This window comes from Camellia sinensis, chromosome 1 (genome assembly GCF_055761805.1).
Source record: "Camellia sinensis isolate YWXY chromosome 1, ASM5576180v1, whole genome shotgun sequence".
In the NCBI taxonomy this organism is placed as follows: Eukaryota; Viridiplantae; Streptophyta; class Magnoliopsida; order Ericales; family Theaceae; genus Camellia; species Camellia sinensis.
The window spans coordinates 18,318,342-18,333,260 of NC_138961.1; positions in this window are offsets into that span (position 1 = coordinate 18,318,342).

Consider the following 14,919-nt stretch of genomic DNA (forward strand, 5'->3'; position numbering starts at 1 on the left):
CCGACTCAACACATGTGAGGCCTAAAGCAAAAGTTCAATGTTTATTTTTTTATTATTATTATTATTTTTTAATATGTTTAGTCGAGAGCATATTGTAATAGTAAATCATAATTTTTGAATGTAGAGTTTCAAACAAACACTGATGATCCACAATTTATTTGAACACAAGAAAAAATATATTTATCATTAGATGAATTTCAATACCATATAACAAACACGTGTACATGTTGAGTTCACAATAAAAAAACAAACAATGTCATGTGTATATTTTTTTGTCATAATTTTTTAAATATAATAAATTTTACATATACACATAACATTTGTTATTTGGATACACATAAAAAATAAAAATATAATAATAAATATCCTCCGATAATATATAATCTCTTTTTTTTCTTTTATTTTTTATCGGCTATACGGAGCCTGTTTCCTTTCTTTTGTAAGCCAATGTGACTTCTTTATTATAGTTTGAAAAAAGCTACTGAAGCCTTGTTCTTTTTTGTTTTTTGTTTTTTTAATTGTCTATATGAGACCTTAGTTCAAAATGAGGCCTTTATTAAACCAGGGGCCTAAAGCAGGTCCTTCATTGCCTTCCCTCTTCAGCAAGCCCTGCATTTGGGAAATGGAGGAGGGGTGCTTGCTCTACCGTAGGGGTGCTGTGTTTAAGGCTACAAACGAATCGAACCGAGTTAAATTTTGCTGAATTTAAGCTCTGCTCGTTTACTTATCGAGCTCATTTATTGAGTTCAAGCTCGACTTGATAAGGAACTGGACTCGAGTTTAGTTCGGCTCAGCTCGTTAATAGTAATGAAACTCGAGCCCAGCTCGATTCGGCTCGATAATTTTTTTAATATTATTTATATCATTTAAATAAAAATATTTAAATAAAAAATTCTATTTATATTATTTAATATATAATGTATTTATACTATTATTTATTATTTACCCTTCTTTTTTCTCTTTCTTTTTTTTTTTAATCTCCCTAACAGTTAATTTATTATTTGCCATTACCCTTCTCATCCTTGATCTCCTCTCTATTTCTCTCTGTTAAATGTTATTTTATAACTTTATTACTTTGTGTATATATACATATATACATATATGGTCCTATTTTGTAGAGCTTTTTTAAGTTAAAAGCTGATAATCAGAAAGTAAAAATTAAAAGCACCCTTATCCTAACTTTCAAATAATTAGCTTTTTCAGCTTATTTAAGTTATTTCTGTTTAATAAGCTATAAGTGAAAACGGTACCAAACAGTCTAATACAAACTCCCAAATCAAAATAAGTCATAATCACTCCAAAAACTGTAACAAACCATCCCTATATCATGGACATTCAAGCATAAGATTCAAAGCTGTGTATGAAATATGATCAAATGGTTCAACATGCTGATTTCTCGCCCCAATATTTCATGAGTGGCAAAAGAAGATTGAAAAATAAAAATGAAAAAATATTAAAGAACGTTAATAAGGAAAATTTCCAAAGTATCAAAAAACAGAAAAAAAAAAAAAAAAAAAAAAAAAAAGCGGGAGGGGGGGACAGAAATAATGGATCTGAAACGTTAAAGAGAAAATTGAAGAGTTGAAAACGTTAACCTCCGCTAAGGAAAAAAAAAGGGGGGGGGGGCAGAAATAATGGATCTGAAACGTTAAAGAGGAAATTGAAGAGTTGAAAACGTTAACCTCCGCTAAGTTTAAATGTAGGGTTATAAATAAATCGGGTCGAACCGAGTTTTATTGAGGTTGATCTTGACTGGATAACTAATTAGGTTCGAATTCGGCTCAGTTGGACTTGATCAGATTTTTTTATATTATTTAATATATTTATGCTATTATTTACATATATTTATATATTATTTAAATAAAGATAAATAAGCTGAGCATGAGCCAACTTGTTTACTAAACGAGTCGAGCCATAACCAAACCCTTAACGAGCTGAACTAGCTTGCAAGCGGCTTATTTCATTTGTTGCCCTATTTAAATGTTACACATTGGGCCATTGTTGTCATGTGGCAAGTCTTTATTGGGACTAAGATTATAAATGAACAGGGTCATTCATGAACAGGTTCGAGCTCGTCTCAGTAAAGACTCGTTAAAACTCAATTTGTATTGCGTTCAAGCTCGAGCTTGAACTCATTAAAATCTTAATAAAAAAATTCCAAATGTATTAAAGCTCGGCTCAATAAGTCAGCTTATTAGCTGACTCGTTTAACATTTATTTAAATAATAGAATAAATAAATGTATTATTTATATATGAAATAATGTAAAAATATGAATAAAAATAGGAAAAATGTGTTATTTATATATTTAAATAATATAAATGTAAATAATAGCTAATTTATTTATATGTAAATAATAGTTAATTATAGATAATACATTTATATAATAGTAGTGGTAGATATTATTATTTTGGTAAGATATTGATTTTCTTTTTTAGTATGTTTATATATATTGTATATATAATTCTATAATCAAAGTTTCAATTATAATTTTAGTCTCATACGCAAGTGTGAATTTATAATTTTTTTGACTCGTTAAGGCTTGTGAACAGATTTGAGCTCGAGTTAAGTCTAAGCAAAATTGGCTGGAGTTCAGTTCGTTAAATTTTTATTGAACTTAAACTCGAGTTCAAACTTGTTAAAATCTTAATAAACAAGGCTAAACATACTAAAGTTCAAATCGGTTCGGCTCAACTCATTTGCAGTCCTAATTGGGACACATCATCCACAACACCAGTGTTGACTAAGGTGGGCATCAGCCCATCGGCCCGCTCAACCCACCCAATCTAGTCCTATTTTTTTAGGGTTTGGAAATGTTATTTTAGCCCATAGGATCAGGCTGTGCCAACATTTTCAGCCCAATATATTAATGGGCTAGGTTTGGAATTTATATTTTCAACCTAGCCTATTAAATTAATGAATTAATTAATTAAATATATTAAAATATATATTCTTTATTGGAATGTAGATTTTATCTTTGTTGATTTATTGAAATCCACATTTATGGTGATGTGTGATTCAATTTATTTAAAAAATCTTTCAATTTATAATGACATCTATATATTTATTTAATAAATATAATGCACGATTGAATTCAGTTATGAAATGTTTAAATTTATTTTTTTTTTTTAACATATAGCCTAATTAATAGACTTGGAATTTATAATTATTTTTTGGCTCAAACTTGGACAAATACAGAGACCCGATATTAGGACCAAACCGAACTTAAACCAAAAAAAAAAAAAAAAAACCTTATTATATAGTGCTAGCCTGATCTGAATCTGGCTCGGCCGACGAATGCCCACCGTACCGTTGATTGCAGCAAAACCAATCCCAGAAAAGTCCATGGTTGACCATAAAAAAAAATCAGACTATCATATTCATGAGTCAGAATTAGTTGTTGTGAGTCCCTATCTTCATTAAATCTATTGATGTTAAATTTTTGGTATTTTTTGGGTTTTTATTTCTAAAATTCTAGTATTGCTATAATAATATATTATAAATTCTGGGGGATAGAGTGGGAAGGTCCTGTGATGCAGACATTATAATTTTTCTATTAGTAATATTACAAATAAAAATATATATATATATTTAAAATTTTTATTCAAAAATATCAATATATAATCTAAATTTATTCGTATTTGAATCTCACATTGCACTAATTCAATTTTTATCACACAGTCCACTTAAAAAAGTCTAGAACTGTTTTTCTATAAATATGTTAAATTAAAGAATTATAGGAAAATATTAAAAAAATCGGGCAAATTACACTCAAAGTCTCTAAATTTTACCCCTTGTGTCATTTTGGTCTCTACGTTTTCAAATGTCTCGATTTTGACTCTTAATTTTAAATTTTGTGTCAATTTTGTCCAATTGATAATACCATTAGTGTTTTTAATGAAAAATTATCACTGAATTGGTTGAAGTCAACTCACTAAATTCAGCAAGTTTATAATTTTGTCCCTAAGGACCCGTTTCTTTTATGTTGCAGGGAGGGGATTGGGATTCATAGTGAGTTAGGATCCACTAATATCATGTTTGTTTTGAGAGATGGAGAGGGGATTCGTAATCTTCTCCGGACTATACGAATCCCCATGGAGAGGGGATTAGGATAGGCCCCGTGAGACTTGATATTATAAATTAGTCTGCGGTACTATTTTTTTATATATTTTTTTATTTTTTATTTTATTTTTTACATGTTGGGCATTTTTTTTTTTGGAACATTAATGTTTAATTTTTTGTATTTTTTGTTAAGTAAAAATCATTGTTTTATTTTTTTATGGAATTTTTTTTAATTTTTAATTTTATTTTTTACATGTTGGTCTTTTTTTTGAACATTAATGTTTAATGTTTTGCATTTTTTTTATTTGTTTTATTATTTTATATAAAAATATTTCAACAATCCTTACACCAACAACTATCATCAAAATAAACGTAATTTTACTTAATCCCCTCACTATCAATCTCCTCACTATCAATTATCCCCATTCTACCTTTAAAAACAAACAGGGGCCTAAAAACATGATAAATGTTACTTATATGCTTACTTTCTATAAAAAAATGTTAACAATTGTAATCAATTGAACTAAATTGAGACAAAATCATAAATTCATTGTCAAAATTAAGCCTAAAATGATATAACAACAACAATAGAACTATCAGCGTAATTTGCCCATCTCTTTTTTTGTCCTTTTCAATTGGTTTTTTCACCAAATACAACTAAACACAAGCCATAAACTTTTATGGCATGTTTGATTGGAAGGATTAAAGCATGGGATTAGGATTATTAATCCGTGGGCCCAATCATCCTATGTTTGTTTTGACATTTTGGTTTAGGATTATTAATCCAATGGATAATTAATCCAACAAATTTGTAGGATTATTAGTAATGGGGTAGGGATGGGATAGTTAATACCACACTAATTTGATGGGATTATTAATACTTCACTATTAGTGTTGTGAATCAAACATGGCCTTACAACATTAATCACAAAATTTTAAATATTTTATTACTATTTGTTTGCTTTATATCCTCTTTGTACTGTAAAACATTTCTTTGGACTTTACAAACTAAAATTTATTATAGGGCTAAAAAATATATACTACTTTTAATCTTAAAAAGTTAAGGGTCACTTATCGGTAGCTGTCATGTATAAAGTTCAAAACTTATCTAAAATTAAAATAAAATATCTACATTAATTAGTTTTATATATTTTTAATTGTTATCAAAAAAAATTTTTTTTTATAAAAGAAAATTAAAAACGTTGTTACGTTCCACCACTGCCAGACTTTCGTTAGACGATCATTGGAAGCTCACTGGAATGTTCAACATCATCGAAAAGTAGCTGAAGTATTGCCGAAAATTTGCCAGAGTATCGCCAGAGTATTCTAGACATTACTGAAAATTGCCAGAATGTTTAAAACGTTCGCTAGATGTCAAGAGTATCATTAGAAACTCACTAGAATGTCCAGAATATTGCTAGGAAAAAAATAAATAAATGGAAAAATTAGAGTGAAAAAACATAGTAAAATGTGTTAAATATTGATAAATTGAAGGGAAAAAAAAACGTAACAACAAACAACGACAATGGAAAAAACATATGTTACTTTTCAATTTTTATAAGGTTTAAGCAAATAATTTTCAATATTGATCAAACTAAAAACTAAGTTTTGAAACTGTAAAAATATTACAGTTTTAAAACATGATTCTATTAAGCATTTATCTTTATTAATCAAACTGAAAAATATATTATGAAATTGTAAACTTTTACAGTTCTAAAGTATGTTACGAAACTATAAAATTTTACAGTTTTAAAGTATGATTAATTTCCATATCAAAAAAAACTAAAATTGAAATATTTTACAGTTTTCACTGCCTGTAACTAAAACTTGAAAACAACTTATTTATAATTTGAAATTTTTTTCCATTAAAACAGGAAATGTAAAGTATGTAGGAGAGAAAAAGTAGAAAAATTGAAGGATCGAAGGAGAGAGACAAACATAGAGAAAAGATTGTACTCTGACAACTATTTTTGGTTTAAATCTACCCGGATCTGATGTAGATCTACTCATCTTCTTCGTTGGAAACTCATCTCATTCGCTGTTGGTAAGGGCGAAGCAATGAGTCAGTGGTTGATGGTTGCTGATGAACCCTAATCAATGATGGTCGTCGGTGACTGCATATCAGAAAAAGAAAGAGAGGAAGAATTACGTAGTCACCAGTCACCGGATATCAAAAAGAAAAGAGAAAGAGAAGAAGGAGAACGTAGAGCAAGTAAATAAGGAAAACACCCAAAAGGTTGTAGAATTAAATAAAATACACATCTTTTAAAGAGGATATGTGAGTAATTTGCTCAAAAGTTAATTGAGCAATAAAAAATTGATAATAAAAATTAAGTTTGAAAATTCAAAACATTTAAAAAAATCACTAAAGATTTTCTAAATCGTTAAATACTATCCAAAAACATAGTGGTGTTGATACATCACGGATTCACGTCAAATTTAGACCATGACGGGAGTAATTGATTCCATCTATTATACAAATTTAGAGTAAGTTTGAGAAATTATAATAATAGTCAAAAAGTTAAAAAGTAATTAAAAAAATTAAAAAATTATAGATTTCTTTTCTCTCTATTTTATATATATATATATATATATATATATATTTATAAAAAATTAAAAAATTATCTCAAACATATTAATTTTTTTCACCTCATATTTCAATTAGAAAATTACGAAAATATCCTATTCACAAATCAACCGCTAATGAAAATGTCTAATATGATTATATGGAGTTGACAGGTAATTATAAATAAAACAACGCTTCGGATGTGTCGACGATAATAAGAGAAAAACAAATAGATAATTTGTCTAAATTGCCCTTCTCCCATAGTTATCTATATCTATACATTATCTATCTATCTATATCTGTAACGCCCTCAAAATAACAACATTAAACCCATCCATATAGAGACATGCATTGATACATAAAAGTCCACATTCATCTATTCATCAGAGTATTTCATTACAAAAGTATTACATGATTACAACAGAAGCAAATGCCTTACGGGCTTACAGCTTTCCAAGTTAACACTTGGTTACAAAAGAGGGTGCTAGCTTAAATACACATTAAGTTCTAGGCTCAAATCTATATGTGATACAATCAAGGAAGAATAAGGCAAAAAAAGTGTGTCTGCCTCTAGCCTTCCAAGCTATGTCCTCAGAGGTGGCGTGCTACCTGTACCTGAAAATAATGTTCCCATATAGGGTGAGCCACAGCCCAGTAGAAATATACTAAACCGACTATGAACAATGCCTAAAAGATTTGCAACTGATAGGTAGTCAAAACTTACGCTTCCATTTACATCTTATAAAAATTCCATGACAGCCAAGTCTATGTTACAATTCACTTTTCATTTCTTATTCAACTTTGAGTTTGAAAACAAGGCTCAGTACTCTGGCCAAAACATTTGATGAGATTATAGCTCATCACTAGAACACTTTCGAAATCCAAGGTGGATACACATTTTGGTGTTGTATCAATAACGCATAAACTACTTCCATACTTCACAAACAATGATGATATACATTTCAGTGCTATATCAAATCAAACAAACTTTTCAGTAGATAAGCATATGAGCTATATCACTACTACAACAGATAAGCATATGAGCTATATCAATACTACAACAGATAAGCATATGAGCTGTATCAACATCCCAATAGATAAGCATATGAGCTGTATCAACACTTCAATACTATAATGGGTGAGCATATGAGTTGCATCCCTGGGCCCATCCCCCATCTTCCCGTAACCATTAACCGGTTTAGAGGTACATCCCCCATCTTCCCCTAAACCGTAGAGTACATCCCACATCTCCTCCCATACACAAGTAATGCATATAAACACAGAATCACATATGCAATCAATCAATACATAAAATTAATGTATTCTATCAATCGTCTACACATAATGCATATAAACACATTGGTCACATGCACAATCCACAAATACATAAAGTTAATGTATTCTATCAACCATCATACTCTATGACACATCCAATTGATTAGTTTTAGTTTGCCTAATCATCATGCATTGTCTACAACAATCAACACTATCCTCTACCGGTAGCCCAAAGCAATTATTTCTAAGCAGGAAATAAATGCACAAATGGATAATATATCAACATTTCAACATTCTCAATACAATTCCTCATTTCCAACAATTAATTATACAAATTAATTAACCAATGTAATTAGGGCATATTCCATGATTAACATCACAACTCTTAGGTTCCATTTTCATTAATGTTTTAACATTGATTTCACTTTTCCATGCCAAACATGCATTTAGGTTTTATATGATTAAAACTCCAACTTTTGTAAAACTGCACAAAAGCCCAAACTTTCTCAAAATTACCCAACAATCCCCAACATATCAAAATGCTAAAATTCAAAGACAAAGTTCATAAGATGGAGTAGGTTATCCTTACCTCAAATAATGGGACCCAACGAAGGAGATGAAGAAACGAAAATGCTCCAAATCCCGAAATTTTCAGATTAAAAGATAGTCCTCGACGATCAACACAACTTTTGTAAAGGCCCAAGGTGAGAAAACAACTCCTACTAGATCAATTCTAAGAGAGAAGTTAGGGTTCTAGTGTGAGGAACTCTCAAAATAGCTTTTTGGAAAAGTAAGAGAGAGAAAAGATGTTGAAAAGTGAACAAAAAAGTCGGATCTCGACTTTATATAAAAGTCGCCCCGCTCGAGCGTCAAACTCCCCACTCGAGCGTCACTCACAGATTCCCGCTCGAGCGTCAACAATCCCGCTCGAGCGGCGGATACACACTCCCAGAACTTTTGCAGACAGGTCTCCCGCTTGAGCTTCCAACTCCCTGCTCGAGCGGCACTCACACAATCCCGCTCGAGCGGCCAATCCCACGCTCGAGCGTCGAACACTGCACAGGAGATACTGGATGGGTGAAACTCCCGCTCGAGCGCCAAAAACCCCCGCTCGAGCGGACAAGTCAGAATCTGGGCAACTAGTTTTGGTTTCTAATCTCAACCAACATGTAACAAATCTGCCCAACACATCCTATAACTCAAATACAAAGTAAGAAAGGATGTACACCAGGTAATAATCAACTACTATCATCCACGGACACATGTCCGGATCACTGTACAACAAGGACAAACCCGGGATCGCTATAATATCTATACTATATATTAAGTAAAAGGGAGCTTTTAATCCCAAGGCCTGTGGGAGTTTCAATATTTCAATCTGAATTTTCTAAATTTCTTATTAAAAATAAAAATAAACTCAGCATTTATTGATTTGGTCAAAATCTCCTGATCAGCATTTATTAACTTTTTTCAATCTACATGTCTTTCCACATGCCTGCATTTATTTACTTGGTCAAAATCTCCTGATCAGCATTTAAAATCCCCTCATACAAATAATTATAGATACAATCCGTGTATAGTTACTGCAGTACCCTTTTCAATTTCTCCCATACACTATGGTTAGTGATAAGATTGTTAAATTATTTTTATAAAAAATCTTAAAAAACATAATTTATATATTAAAAAAATCTAAAACAAATATAAATATTTATAATTATCTCGTGCATAGCACGGGTGATAGGCTAATATTACATAAGAAAAATGGGGTTTCTAACCCACAAACTTTGTGGGAGCTCCAATATTTCAATCCTAATTTTCTAATTTTTTGATTTAAAAAAATAAATAACCTCAGTATTTATTGACTTCTCCCAACATACAAACCTTTGTGACTTTTATCATAATTATTGAAACACAACACCCTTTTCAACTTCCTCCATACATTCATTAGTGATAAGATTGCTAAATTATTTTTATAAAAAATCTAAAAAAATAATTTATACATTAAAAAAATATCTAAACAAATATAAATATCTATATCTATCTATACTATATATTAAGTAAAAGGGGGATTTTTAACCCCAAGCCTAGTGGGAGCTCCAATCTCCCAATCTAAATTTCTTGATTTTTTGATTTAAAAAAAAATCTTAGCATTTATTAACTTCTCCCAACTCCCAAGTCTTACCATCATAATAACACTTTAATGCATTAAGAACGAGTATAGAAAAAATTCTTTGAAATCCAACACATATGAATTCCTTGAAAAGTCCCAACACATATGATTATTATCCCTCATAATAACACTTTAATGTATTAAGAACAAACATAAAAAAAAATTCTTGAAAAGTCCAACACATATGATTATTATCAAAATATTAAACTTCAATATAATATAATTCAAAAAAAAAAACATTTAATTCCTTGAAAAGTCCAACACATATGATTATTATCAAAATATTAAACTTTTATATAATATAAAAAAGGAAAAAAAAAGACATTTAAAAAATATATATATTTAAAAATCACAATTCACATATATAGATAATTGTAAACACAATCCGTGCATAACACGGGTGATATGCTATCTATGTATATTATATATTAAGCAAAATGGGGTTTTTAACCCAAAGCCTTGTGGGAGCTCCAATCTCCCAATCTAAATTTCCTGATTTTTTTATTTAAAAAAAAAAACTTGGCATTTATTAACTTCTCTCAACCCCCAAGTCTTACCCTCATAATAGCACTTTAATGCATTAAGAATACGCATAAAAAAAATTCTTTAAAATCCAACACATGTGAATTTCTTGAAAAATCCAAACACATATGATTATTATCTCTCATACTAACACTTTAATGCATTAAGAACAAGCATAAAAAAAAATTCTTGAAAAGTCCAACACATATGATTATTATCAAAATATTAAAAGGACATTTAATTCCTTGAAAAGTCTAACACATATGATTATTATCAAAATATTAAACTTTAATATAATATAAAAAGAAAAAAAAGAAGGCATTTAAAAAAAAAAACTCAGCATTTATTGATTTGGCCAAAATCTCCTGATCAGCATTTATTAACTTTTTTCAATCCATATGTTTTTCCACATGCCTGCATTTATTGATTTGGTCAAAATCCCCTAATCAGCATTTAAAATTTCCTTATACAAATAATTATAGATACAACTCATGCATAGTTATTGCAATACCCTTTTTAACTTCTCTCATACACTATGGTTAGTGATAAAATTGTTAAATGATTTTTATAAAAATCTTAAAAAACATAATTTATATATTAAAAAAATCTAAAACAAAAATAAATATCTATAATTATCCCGTGCATAGCATGGGTAATAGGCTAGTACTATATATTAAGTAAAAGGGGGTTTTTAACCCCCAAGGCTTGTGGGAGGTTCAATATGTTAATCCTAATTTTCTAATTTTTTGTTTTTTTTAAAAAAAAATTAACCTCAGCATTTATTAACTTCTCTCAACCCACAAAACTTTTTTGACTTCTCTTATAATTACTGCAGTACCTTTTCCAAAATAAATAATTTGTATATTAAAAAAAAATTAAAACAAATATAAATATCTATATTTATATCTATCTATTTATTTATATCTATCTCTAACCTACAAATTTTGTGGGAGTTCCAATATCTGAACCTTAATTTCATAATTTTTTTGATTTTTTTTTTTGAAAAAAAAATTTAGCACTTATTAAATTCTTCCAAATCTTTTTAACTTATCCAATACACACTATTTTTAACTTTTCACATACCTATTGCAAACAGTGAGTCTCCTTTTTGTTTTCTCATTCTTGACTTCTCACTTCTACACTTTCAACTTCAGTGACCACGTATGCAAACAATAAGTCTTCTTTTTGTTTTTTCCTTCTTGACTTTTCCTTTTGTTTACTCTTTTAATATTGTAGTTAGATAGCACATAAAAAGATTTGTGATTTTTCTAGCGAATAAAAAATTATAATTTAATTTTTTAATATGATTGAAGTTAGATAAATATAAACCCTCACAACGAGAAAAATGTGATTATAATTAGTTGAATGATTCCTTTTTTTAAAATGTGATTGTAGTTAGTTTAATAGTTATTTTTTTCATTTATTTATTTTATTATAGGAAAAATGTGATGTGATTGTAGTTTGTTCAATGACTATTTTTTTTAATATGATTGTTGTAGTTAGTTCAATGGTTTTTTTTTTTTTTAATGTTGTTTAATTTTTTTATTTACTATTTTAATTTTATTTTTAATATGATTGAAGTTAAATAAACATAAACACTCACAAAGAAAAAAAAATGTGATTGTAATATGATGTGATTGTAGTTTGTTCAATGGCTCTTTTTTTTTAATATGATTGTTGTAGTTAGTTCAATGGTTTTTTTTAATGTTATTTAATCTTTTTATTTACTATTTTTATTTATTTTTAATATACTTGAAGTTAGATAAACATAAACACTCAAGAGAAAAAAAATGATTGTAGTTAGTTCAATGGTTCTTTTTTTTTTTAATGTGATTGTAGTTAGTCAATGGTTCTTTTTTTCATTTATTTATTTTTTTTATTATGAAAAAAATGTGATGTGATTGTAGTTTGTTTAATGGTTCCTTTTTTTTAATGTGATTTAATCTTTTATTTACTGTTTTAATAGTTTATCTTTACAATTATTTATGAAAAAAAATATGATTGTAGTTAGATAGCATAAAAATATTTGTGATTTGATTTGATTTTTTTTCTGATTTGATTTTTAAAGTACCAATTATTGATAATGATTAGATTGTATTTTGAAAAAAAAAATTGTAATTGATTTTTTTAACTCACTGTGTTTTTTGAAAAAAAAATTATTGTGTTTTTTTAACTATCAATTTACTTAATTTGTGATTTGATTTTTAACTCACTGTGTTTTTTGAAAAAAAAAAATGGATTGTACTCATTAAGGTCACATAATGTACCAATTATTGATGATGATTAGATTGTATTTTGACCCAAAAAAAATTGTAATTGATCTTTTTAACTCACTATGTTTTTTGGAAAATAAATTATTGTGTTTTTTAATTATCAATTGACTTAATTTGTGATTGATTTTTTTAATTATTGATGATGATTAGATAGCATTAAAAAAATTGTGATTTGTATGATTGAAGTTATCTCCTTTTGTTTATAATTCTATTTTTTAATATGATTAAAGTTAACTCACAAAAAGAAAAATGTGATTGTAATTTTTTCAATGACTATAAATAATATTTTTATTTACTATTTTAATTGTTCTTTTTTTCAATTATTATTTTTTTGTTATGAGAAAAATATGATTGTAGTTAGGTAGCATTAAGTAAATTGTGATTTGTATGATTGAAGTTATCTCCTTTTGTTTATAATTTGATTTTTTTAATATGATTGAAGTTAGATAAACATAAACACTCACAAAAAGAAAAATGTGATTGTCGTTTGTTCCATGCTACTAAATAATCTTTTTATTTACTATTTTAATGGTCCTTTTTTTGAATTATTTTTTTTATTATGAGAAAAATGTGATTGTAGTTAGATAGCATTAAAAAAAATAGGATTTGTATGATTGAAATTATCTCCTTTTGTTTATAATTTAATTTTTAATATGATTGAAATTAGATAAAATAAACACTCGGGGGGTTTTTAAGGAAAATGGGGTTTTTAACCCCAAGGCCTGTAGGAGCTTCAATATCTCAATCTAAATTTTCTAAATTTTTTATTAAAAAAAAAGCCTTAGCATTTATTGATTTGGTCAAAATCTCTTGATCAGCATTTATTAACTTTTTTCAACCCACATGCCTGCATTTATTGATTTGGTCAAAATCTACTGATCAACATTTAAAATCCCCTTATACAAATAATTATAGATACAATCTGTGTATAGTTACTGCAGTACCCTTTTCAACTTTTTTCATATACTATGGTTCGTGATAAGATTGTTAAATTATTTTTATAAAAAATCTTAAAAAACATAATTTACATATTAAAAAAAATCTAAAACAAATATAAATATCCATAATTATCCCGCGCATAGCATGGATGATAAGCTAGTACTATATATTAAGGAAAAGGGGGTCTTTAACCCCAAGCCTTGTGGGAGGTCCAATCTCCCAACCTAAATTTCCTAATTTTTTGATTTAAAAAAAAAATCTTAGCATTTATTAGCTTCTCCCAACTCCCAAGTCTTACCCTCATAATAACACTTTAATGCATTAAGGACAAGCAGAAAAAAAATTCTTTAAAATCCAACACATATGAATTCTTTGAAAAGTCCTAACACATTATTATTATCCCTCATAATAACACTTTAATGCATTAAGAACAAACATAAAAAAAAATTTCTTGAAAAGTCCAACACATATGATTATTATCAAAATATTAAACTTTAATATAATATAATAAAAAAAAGACATTTAATTCTTTGAAAAATCCAACACATGTGATTATTATCAAAATATTAAACTTTAATATAATATAAAAAATGAAAAAAAAGAAGACATTTAAAAATTTCTATGCTATATATTAAGCAAAAAGGGGTTTTTAATCCCCAAGGCTTGTGGGAGCTTCAACATCCCAATCTGAATTTTTTAAATTTTTTATTAAAAAAAAAACTCAGCATTTATTGATTTGGTCAAAATCCCCTGATCATCATTTATTAACTTTTTTCAATCCACATGTCTTTCCACATGTCTGCATTTATTGATTTGGTCAAAATCCCCTGATCAGTATTTAAAATCCTCTCATACAAATAATTATAGATACAATCTGTGTATAGTTACTGCAGTATCATTTTCAACTTCTCTCATACATTATGGTTAGTAATAAGATTGTTAAATTATTTTTATAAAAAATCTTAAAAAAACATAATTTATATATTAAAAAAAAATTTAAAACAAATATAAATATCTATAATTGTCCCGTGCATAGCACGGGTGATAGGCTAGTATATATATATTTTAAAATCACAATTGACATATATAAATAATTGTAAACATAATAAAATA